The sequence below is a fragment of the Bactrocera oleae genome, chromosome 6, assembly GCF_042242935.1.
Source record: "Bactrocera oleae isolate idBacOlea1 chromosome 6, idBacOlea1, whole genome shotgun sequence".
Classification (NCBI taxonomy): Eukaryota; Metazoa; Arthropoda; class Insecta; order Diptera; family Tephritidae; genus Bactrocera; species Bactrocera oleae.
The window spans coordinates 28007866-28018818 of record NC_091540.1 but is presented as its reverse complement, the minus strand read 5'-3'; the positions used below and the strand labels follow the sequence as shown (position 1 = coordinate 28018818).

The window sequence follows — 10953 nt, the reverse complement described above, 5'->3', positions numbered from 1 at the left end:
AAACGATTTGCAGGGTCCCTGCTAGGGCGCCAATTGTAACGAAGCTTTTTTTTGCTGCCCCTGCTTCTTTTAATTTACTGACGTATACTCAGGGTCCAGGGTTCGTTACAATAAAATTGTAAACTATAGGGCTTTTTACAAATCGTATTTTATTTATTGTGGTATAACTTTACAAAATGGTGTCTTAGATGTCGATGGTTTCTGCTACAACGACGACGCCCGGTTGTTTCTGCCGGCGCTCGTGTAGGCTTCGACGAAGATTCTGCCGCGTGCGTTGACGCTCTTGTGTGCTACGACGATATAGCCGGGAAAAACTAATCCCGGACCACAGGAGACTGTGTTGACGCCGAAAGTTAAGAGTTGAGTCGGTCAGAGGATCAACTCACTACCGAGCTCACCTTTAACGGAGGGCATTCACAACTTAAGGCACTAAGACTAGCGAGAGGATCGACTCACTGCTGAGTAGCGTCGTACGTGTGTTCGCTGTTACAGTCCTGCGCTGACTGACTGATGTTCGGCCTTTTAGCTTTCCTCCAAGCCGTGTGTTGCTTGCTCGCGCGTTCGCAACATGTTGATTTAGGCTGGCGTGTGTTGCTAGAAATGGCGTGATTTTCCCATTGCAGCCCAATACTTGTTGTGTTGTTTACGTGGCGTGGTTTTACTGTTGTGTATGAGTTCTTGCTATGTCTTGCTTTTCCTTCTTCTTGTATACTTGCAGTGTTGTATTTATTTAACAGGGTGCGTATTCATGTGTTGTGTGGGCTGAATTCCGTATGGATATTTAGTTCTCACATCGTTCAGCGAGCAAGAAAAACGTATCCTACGTCCAACTGTACTAAATGCCTGGCATTTTCGGGGCGCCGAACAACGCATTGATTTGATCCGCTGTGAGCACCGTGGGGTAAGGCTGTCGTCAGAAGGTACCCACGTTAAACACACCGGACGTTGTCCAGCTGTACTATCAGAACGTACGAGGTCTACTCACAAAACTGACCCTTTCAGACAGCTACAGCAGCTAACAAGTTCAAGTGGTGGTGTTTTCATTGCCTATAAACGTTATCTCCATACTGTGCCAATCTCAAACAAACAATGATTTAGAGCGAATTTTTATCCGTTTCAAGGGTGCCTCACGTGATATAGTCATTGGCTGTGTCTACATACTTCCTCAATCACCTTACGAGATCTTCGATAAACACCTCGCCACCATTTCATCCAGGCATCCAAATTTTTGATAATCGGTAATTTTAACCTCCCAAGCAGCTCACATCGTGTGAACTGTGAAAAGCTACTTTACGATGGACACGCCTCCCTCAACTGTGATCCACGCAATTATATTCACAGCGCTCGTAACTCTTTCCTTGACTTATGTTTCAGTGATATTGATTCATCTCCAGAGCACTCACCTGCTCTGGTCCCAGAAGATAAATATCATCCTGCCCAGGATATCACGCTCAACTTCCAGCTCGAACTGGTCCCAAACAACTCTTCTTTCTACTTATTCAAAAAAGCTAACTACGCTGAGCTCAACACCTTCTACCTGAGAACAAATTGGAGTGTTCTCTACAAACTTAAAACAATTGATAGTAAGTTAGACTTTTTCTACGTAAACGTCTTTGAAGGGGTAAAACAGTTCGTTCCAATACATTTGCAAAAAACACAGTAACTTCCCATCCTGGTTCTCAAAAGAGCTAATTCACAAAATTAAATTGAAGAAAAAGAAAAACTAAGTCAAATTATTCTCGGTTCAGGCAGTGGCGGATTTAAAATTTCCACTCTATGACTTAAAAACTATGGTACGATATCAAATCCTTGATTATTTTTACATTAAGTAATTATGAAGAAATATCATTTTAAGCAAAGAAAATCTCAATCATGTACTTCTTTCAAAAAAAGTTAGGGTATGTCTTGAAACTATACAATACTTACATTAAATGAACAAAGCTTACAAAAAAAATGTCCACTCCAAGAACGTGTATAAATATTTTTTATTGCAATTACAATATAAAAACAATAATAATTCTACTTTTTCAATTATCTGTTAGTATTAAAAATATGGTTAAATTATAGAAGTATTACAATAACTTTCTGTGGGACTTTTAATTCGCAAAATCATTGATTATGTCGTCGAATGAAATATTGTTGATTAGTTCTGACTCTATGCATAAAAGAGCTAAAGTGTTTAGATTTTCTTTACTTAAAGTCGATCGTAGATAGTTCTTGACTCTCTTCAAGCAAGAAAAATTTCTCTCTCCAGAACAATTTTTTGCTGATGTACATAAAGCAATACGAAGTGCTATATCCAAGTTTGGATAAATATTTTATAAATTTTGTTGTCGCATGAACGAAGACAGACTTTTCAATGATCCAGACTTTGGTTTTATTAAAATTCTTTCAGAGGACAGGTAGGCTTGAAAGTGTACGCATTCCTGAACTAAGTCTGTTTCTAAATCATTAGGATACGTTTCTTCCAAAAAACTGGCTTTTTCTGTCAGACTTGATGGTTACAACTCATACATTTTAGTAAGAAATGAAAATTTCTCGTTAAATCCGTTATAAGCCTTTTGCCGTTTTGCTAATTCGGATATGAGTTTATCTGTGAGAACGAGAAACGTGTTAACCCTGAAGTTATCACTAGCAGCCATTCGAATATCTTCTTCGGAAGTTTTATCAAATCTGTTTTTTCTTTTTGGTTGTCGTTTACCCATCTCTTTTGTATATTGTTTTGATACACTCAATTCCAATGCCTTTTCATTAAAAAACTTAAACTTCTCTCGTTCAGCTACGGAGTGATTCGTAAAGATCAGCAACAGTTATTAAAACTATATTATAAGAATGAATTTGAACATTCAATTTGTTTATTCTCTCCAGAAAATCATTCCAAACAAAAATCATTACTGCCGTTTCCAGTTTTTGCAAATTCGAAAATATCCCTGCCGCTTCTTGTCGTGTCAGAGGCTTTTCGGTGCAATCAGCCTTGATTAATTCCAAAATTTTAAGAATTTCATGTCAAGATTCTTCCAAACTTTTGCATGCATCCTCTCTAGCTATCCAGCGTGTCAAATTTATTCTTTTAACGCTTTTGCCTTTTCCAATTTGATACATTAATTTTTGCCAGCGTTGTGTCGAGCTTACAAAAAAACGTAGATATCCTATAACAATATGAAAAAGTGACAGCTTCTGTAGTCAATTCAGCAGTTGTAGTTACTAGATTTAAAAAATGATCAGAACAAGGCACGTAAAAGACCAAAGGTGCTTGGTCGCGAATTTTCGCTTGCAAGCCATTGTACACGCCAGACATGTTACATGACTGTCCGCGACAAGCTTCAATATTTATACCCAGCGTTTTTAGTTCTAAAGTAACGGCAGAAAACATTTCTTCAGCTTATGTCGTATCTAATAACGAGCGTGAGTTGATCTATGTGGGCTATATCTGGTGTTGAATCGATGATTAGGGAAAAGTATTTTGCTTTTTTTATTTCGTCTCCAATCTTCTTTAAAACTTTCTGACCCATTAAGAGAGTAAATTCATCGCAAGTGGTGTTTGATAAGTAACTGGTACTGACTGATCCTTGATTTCCAAACCGTTCAATATGATTAGCCAGAAACGGATCGAATTCCGCTAATAGTTCCAAAACCATACAATAAGATCCACATATCCAATTTTTTTACTTTTCCTTCTAAAAGCGAGACCTCTAGAACACAATCGCGTTCACGACGGCAACAACTCTCATCAGAACGTTTCTCCAGTAAGTTATTTCTTCATCAATCTGGACCTGCAATAAATTAAGTCGGTCATCAATCTTATTTCTGTCTTTCAAACTAAGAATACTATATTTATGACGCGCAGAGTTTTCATACTGAGCTACTTGATGATCTGCATTTTTCCAGACATTGAATCCTCCGTTTTCAAATTTAATTCTACACTTTAAATGCCAGACACGGTCCACAATATACAGATCTGTTACTTTCAGAATAAACTAACCAATTTCGATTTTTCACTAAATTCTTTTGTAATTAAATTCTTGAATCAAATGTTAATTTCTTGTTTGAAGTTTTTAATTCTTAAAACAAAAATTTACTGGCAAATAAGATTACCCTTTAAGCAAAAAATGAATTCTTGTGGCAAGAAAATTCCTTTCTTGATCTTTAAAGTAGTCCCTCACCCCAAACTCTAAAAGTGAAAGTGGGGCCTCAGTTTAAATTTATGTTGATGAAAAAAATACATCACTGAGCATTGACGATTTAGCGCAGTAGCGTGCGACTCTGCTTCATACAGAGAAAATCGTGGGTTCGATCCCGACGGACGTTAAATTCTTTTCCAAAGCAACAATGCTTAGAAATTAATTTAAAATAAAAATTTTATTTACTTTTGCCAAAAATTCTTGAGCGAAGACAAAAATATTCTTGACACCAGAAAATTTACTTGACACAAGTTTATTAGAGCAAGAATCTAAAATTTCTCAGGACAAGAAAATATACTTGAATCAAGCAAAAAAGTTTACTTCGATCAAGAAAAGGAATTGGAAGACAATTTGTTATTTGATTCAAGTAAATTGTTTTTTCGCTGTGCATAGAGGAAAACTTATAGTAATTATTAATTATTCTCTGTACAAATGTTAATTTTTTTTTAATTCCGAAAATCGAAATAAAAAATTTTCGACCAAAATTTGCCTACTCAGCCTGCTGATAAATCCGCCGCTGGGTTCTGCAAACTGAGACTTGAATGTAAAAGGCTGAGTTCCGAGTGCTAAAAGAGCTACGTAGACAATGTTGAAAGTAAACTTAAATCGGATATTAAAGTCTTCTGGAATTTTGTTAAAGACAAAAACCGCTGCAGCAGTGTCATACCGCCACCATGGTATGCGACGATCGGTCGGACCGTTCCCATAACAGTCGGGTATACGTAACCGGAACGGACCCGGATTTTTCCGGCCAAGGACTGTCAACTCGATAAAATTTTGCCGCTACAACAACAACGATCGGTCGGCTGACTCCGGGCCTGAAATCTGCAACCTTTTTGCTTCTTTTTTCCACAGCATTTATGTAGCAAACAACTGCTACGTCGCAGATGCAGGTACTTTCAACCCGGGATCGCAATGCACGCATATGAACGATCTGATAGTATCTTTGGACGAAGTACTTAAACAGCTTTTTGCACTCGACCCCACAAAGGGTGCTGGACCTTATGGTCTACCCAATATATTCCTAAAGAACTGTGCGATTGGTCTATGTGAAGCCTTGACACATATATTCAGTGAATCCCTTAGCAGTGGTGTCTTTCCATCATACTGGAAGTTATCATACGTAACGCCAATACACAAGGACGGATCAAAAGCGATGGTCACCAATTATCGTCCTATCTGTATTCAGTCCGCCCTTACCAAGTTATTTGAGAATTTTGTGCTACCACAGCTATACAGTCATTTGAATACACCATAACCACCAAACAACATGGGTTCATTGGAGGCAGATCCACTACAACAAATTTGTTCCTATACATTAACAAATTGCAGTATTCATAGCATCTACACGGATTTTAGCAAGGCGTTTTAGCGTGTTGACCACGAAATACTTATGCCCGGTTTGAGTAGCTACGGCGTAGGAGGTAGTGCATTATCCTGGATACATTCTTCCTTATAGAAAGACGTCTTCAGCCGACGGCTATCTATTTCATGAATATGAAGTGATATTTGGTGGACCACAAGGGTCTCATTTAAGCCCGGGACTCTTCAATATCTTCATCAACGACATTGTTAATAATATTGTCTCAGACCATCTGTTGTATGCAGATGATCTTAAAACTTTCAGACCCATTGCCTGTATGACTGACATCTTAACTCTACAGCAAGATATTGATTGGTGCCATGTGAATAAACTTGACCTCAACGTCAACAAATGCGCTGCTATATCTTTCACTCGCTCGCAGCCACCAATCCATGCAAACTACAAAATCAACGACCTGGAGATTATGCAGGTTGAAGACGTAAAAGACACTGGTCATCATAGTTGATAATAAGTTCACCTTCTCTTAACATATTGATAAAATCGCATGCAAGACATTCAAAACCCCTTGCTCATTCACAGAAAGATTTCAGCACCCCACAGCCTGACTAGACTTTTCCAATCTTTGGTTCTACCTGTCCTTGAATATAGGTCAGTTATCTGGTCCTCTTTCTCAAATGTAATGAAAGGCACTGGCCTATAAATGGGCATCATCAAGTCACACCTACTCCTCTGATGAGGTCTACCAACGCTTTACATCTTTTGAATTTGCCTCAGTCGGCCCAACACTCAGACGTAATCGAATACTAAAAACTTCCAACTCCAATAAAAATTATGAGATCCATCAACCCCAAAATCGACTGGCTAAATCTATCAATTCACTTCTACGGAGGTACTTACATGGCTTTCATCGATAACATCAAGACAGCCCCCAACAGTCGGTTCTACGTTACCGGAATTGACCCGGATTTCATCCGGCTGTTATTTCGGCGATCTAACCCTGTTTAGATCGGTAAGTGTTAGTCTAAGTCTGTTGTCACTAGAGCAACACCTTGCAGCAGGGTTGCTCCGTATCCTCTTGCTGGCATCGAGTCCAATCCGGGCCCCGAGGAATTCTTTTGCTGCGTATGCGCTAAAAGGCTCCATCCAAACTTCACCTCGGTTAGGTGCAATACATGCAATGGATGGAGCCATCTTAAGACCTGCTCAGGCCTTAAGACCCATAGGGAGTGGACCACGAGTTACGTGGCACCATGCTGCCAACGCAATACTACGACACCAGCCTTAACGGCTGTGCAATCTGTACCAGGTTCGCGCACTGCGCCGCCACTCCAACCGAGTGGCCAAGAAAGGACCTCTACGGCCCTAAGGCAGCATGACTCCCAATATGACCAACCCCCCCCCTTCTACCTTCATCCTGCTCCAATCCCCGTGCGAGAACCACTCGGCAACTCCTGGTTCCTCGCACAGTCTGTCCCGTGTGTCAGTCCGTAATACGCGGGAACGTCACATCAGTCAAGTGCAATTCTTGCCACATGTAAGTGGAGTGCGTCATATGTTGCCCTATGCTGTAGGAGTCTGCCCCCGCAATCACTTACAGTGGCGTCGCCGAACAACACCACAGTGCGACAACCGCCCATGCGGGTATTACAGCTGCAACAACCACCATCTACACGTACCTCCCTCACCCCCAGGATCACGACCGGACACCCGCGACAAACCCGAATCCTACAATTTAACTGCAACGGACTCCAGAGCAAGATCGAGGAGATAGTTGCATATATGAGCCGGGAACGTGTATCGATAGCTACGGTCCAAGAAACCAAGCTAAACAGCCGCTCAGATCTTCTGAGTTGTGCAGGTTTCAACGTTTTGCGTAAGGATCGCGAGCGAGATAATGGTGGAGGCCTAGCCTTCATATTGCACAACACCGGGCAATATCGTTTAATCGATGGTGACATCGACCGTAGGGACACCACCCTTGAATGTCAGGGTATAGCTGTCCGGTCAGGCGATGTCGAGCTCGAGATATTTAACATATACATCCCCCCAGTTACATGTTGCCCTACAGGATATCACCCGAACATAGATGCTTCGTGGTGAAAACCGTTTGGTGCTAGGCGACTTTAACGCGCACCACGATCTTTGACATTCCTGCTTGTCAAACGAACGTAGGGGGATGGAGCTGGCGGAACAGATTGACGATTCGACATTCTGCACAATGAATGATGAAGCCCTCACCACAATTATGGGCACCTGTAATAGCTCGCCCGATATTACCATCGTTAGCGGTGGTCTGATAAATAGCATAACCTGGCGACCTGTGCTAACTCTCGCGTCAGACCATCTGCCCATAATTACCTCGATCGAGAAACCTCCCGACCTTATTTCTGTGGACAACCGCACTTTCATTAACTTTACTTAACACTACCCATTCCTACGGACGTCATCGTTGGCGAGCGTCAATTCCGCAAGGTGATCGCTGCTGCTACCGCTCGCTTCATACCGGCTGGTAGAATTGCGGAGCTCCGCCCAAATTTCCCAGCCGAAGCAGCTGTATTAGCAAACGAGCGCGACACCTTACGCCATGCCGATCCCTGTGATCCCCGAATAAGGTATCACAATTTGGAGATTCGGCAAATGGTAAACCAACATAACCGGACAAAATGGGTGGAACACCTGAAGTCCTGTAATCTCTCCACCGGTGTGAGTAAGCTTTGGAATAGTGTCAAGGCCTTGTCTAATCCGAGGAGACATGACGAGCGGGTTCAAATTCAATTCGATGAAGACGAAGAAGTGCGCGTGCTATTTTAGCCGGCAGTTTACACTGCACCCTTCGACCGACATGGCCAAACGATGTATTACCCGACGGCTGCGCAAAATGCCAAAAGACTGCACACCACTTACTTTCACCGATGAGGAGGTTCAGAGTGTCATCAAAAAGGCGAAATCGTCTAAATCCATCGGCCCTGACGGAATAAGCATGCTGATGCTAAAACACCTAGGCCCAACGGGAGTAAACTATCTCACCAAGGTCCTTAACTTGTCGATGTCCACTCTTCACATACCCGATGTGTGGAAAGTCGGAAGAGTGGTCCCACTACTGAAACCTGGGGAACCCGCCAACAAAGTCTTATCGCCCGATAACTCTCCTTTCTCCAGTAGTGAAGACACTTGAGGCCTTGTTACTCCCGCCATTTACTCATCCCCTGAGTCTAGCAGACCATCAGCATGGCTTCCGAAAAGTGCACAGCACCACCACAGCACTTAGCGTCATAAACGCAGATGGTTCATGACCTGAACCAGAAGCCACTCTGCGAGAGGACGATCCTCGTAGCGTTGGACTTGTCAAAAGCTTTTGACACAGTCAATCGCACAACGCTACTTGAGGACCTAGAACAATCAACGCTTCCTCCAGGGCTGAAGCGGTGGACTGTGAACTACCTGAGCGGTCGGCATTTATCCGTACTGTTTCGAGGTCAAAACTCCAAACTTAGGAAATTAAACAGGGGGTTCCGCAGGGCGGTGTCCTCTCCCCACTACTGTTTAATTTCTATATTACGAAACTCCCCCAGCCACCAGCAGGAATTTCAGTGACCTCGTACGCTGATGACTCCCCCACTAAATCCACAGCGACCATCTTCACAAATTGGACGAAGGAGTACAGACTGGACCTGAACATTTCAGTAGATGGCACAAAAATTCCGACAGTAAATAACCCTAAAATTTTAGGCGTCACATTGGATAGTCTGTGCTCCTTCACTCCTCACACGACCGCGATAATTGCCAAAGTACAGAGCCGCAACAAAATCCTAAGTCGCTTGCCGGCAGCTCTTGGGGAAAAGACAAAGATACGTTCTTGACAACTTACAAGGCAATCGGCCGGCCGGTCCTAACTACGCATCTCCAATTTGGTCGCCTGGTTGTAGTGTAACGCAGACGAGGAAGCTTCAGACTTGTCAAAACACTGCACTCCGGACTATCACGGGGTGCCTCTTGATGTCCCCAATTGAACACCTACATAGTGAGGCTCTTATGCTTCCGGTTTAGGAACATAATGAGCTCTTCTCCAAGCAATTTCTGTAGTCGCCTGCTTGAAGCGAAACCGCCTCCTCGGAACATCAAGAGCTTATTCCTTGTTACGTCGACGACATCAGACAGTACGCCGACCGGACTTCGGACGCAACGAACTACAGACAATCACTGACCGCCATTCACAGTGGAGCCATTAACACCGTCGAAACAGCCCGTTTCTTAAGCCTCCCGTTAGATGACCTCGACGACAACCAAACTATCACTTACCATCCAAACGGGGACTAGATAACCGTTACAACAACAACAACAAAATAACATCAAGAAACATTTAGTCTTGTAATTTTGGATTTTGATCTCCGCAACTCCCTCACCAGTAACTGCTACCACAACTCCCTATATATTATATATATTTATATTTTTTTTTTTTATGTATATTTTCTCAAATACCCTCAACTAACTATCTATGTTTTGTACTTGGCGTCTCAGACCCGAAGAAGTGTGCGCGCCCTTATATTCGACTATTCATACTGCACCCTTGGGTGGACAAGCCTGACGATGAATTCAGAGTGCCATCAACAAAGCGGAGGCATCTAAATTCATGGGCCCAGATGGTATAAGTATGTAAGTCATCTCACCAAGGCATTCAACTTCTCACGGAACCACACCAATATGGTCGTCTAGATGTAGCAGGACTCAGATGAGAAGATACGGACCTGCCAGAACACCGCACTTCAGGCTATAACAGGATGTTTCCTGATGTCTCCCATCAAACATATTTACAGTGAGGCCGAATGTTTCCAGTTAAGGAACACAACACACTTCTCTGCATCACTTACATGATATTTTGGTTCAGTCTATATCATTGGTAAAGCAAATGGCATGTGTCTGAGTTCTTGTTTAGCCCAACCTAATAGCAGTCTCGCACACCTTACACAACATTTATGTGAAACACAGGATTTATTTTGAATCCTCACAGGAAATCCAAAATATAGCACTGAACGACGTGAAATTACGACGCTGAGATTTTAAAGTTAATTCTCCACACACATAACAGAAACTGTCGTTATCAATATATAATATATGTAGATATTTGCACAACATCATGTTTATGAGTGTTAGTGACCATCGCCTGATAGTGACTGATTTTAAAGCAAGTATACTTTGAGTAAGAAAAGTAGGCACTCATGCAATTCTTTGGGGTACACCACCATAAACAAAAATCATCACATACTTCGTGTGACAACAACAGTGTTTGCCAGTGTTATATACTTGTATATGATTCTTCTAGCTTACCTTATACAAATGAAGCAGCAAACAATATATTGGGATAAAACTTTGCATAAATAGTGCCTTTATGATATGCTATCAAGTATAAACATGGTCATAAGCGGATCATAATTGCTCAAGCCCACAGAT

General features: G+C 42.0%; 1 protein-coding gene and 1 long non-coding RNA gene across 7 annotated transcripts in view; one reads left to right on the top strand and one right to left on the bottom strand.

Annotated features, from left to right (window-relative positions):
- Positions 1-10953, top strand: part of LOC106622753 (uncharacterized) — a 34374-nt gene that overhangs the window by 10751 nt on the left and 12670 nt on the right. The window lies entirely within an intron of this gene.
- Positions 1968-4464, bottom strand: LOC138857946 (uncharacterized). Of its 2 annotated transcripts, none has more exons than XR_011397177.1 (2): positions 4368-4464; positions 1968-3773 (listed from the first exon to the last, which is right to left on the bottom strand). It is a non-coding gene; the product is annotated as an uncharacterized lncRNA (long non-coding RNA). The 2 variants fall into 2 exon arrangements; XR_011397176.1 differs by lacking the exon at positions 4368-4464 and adding an exon at positions 3859-4339.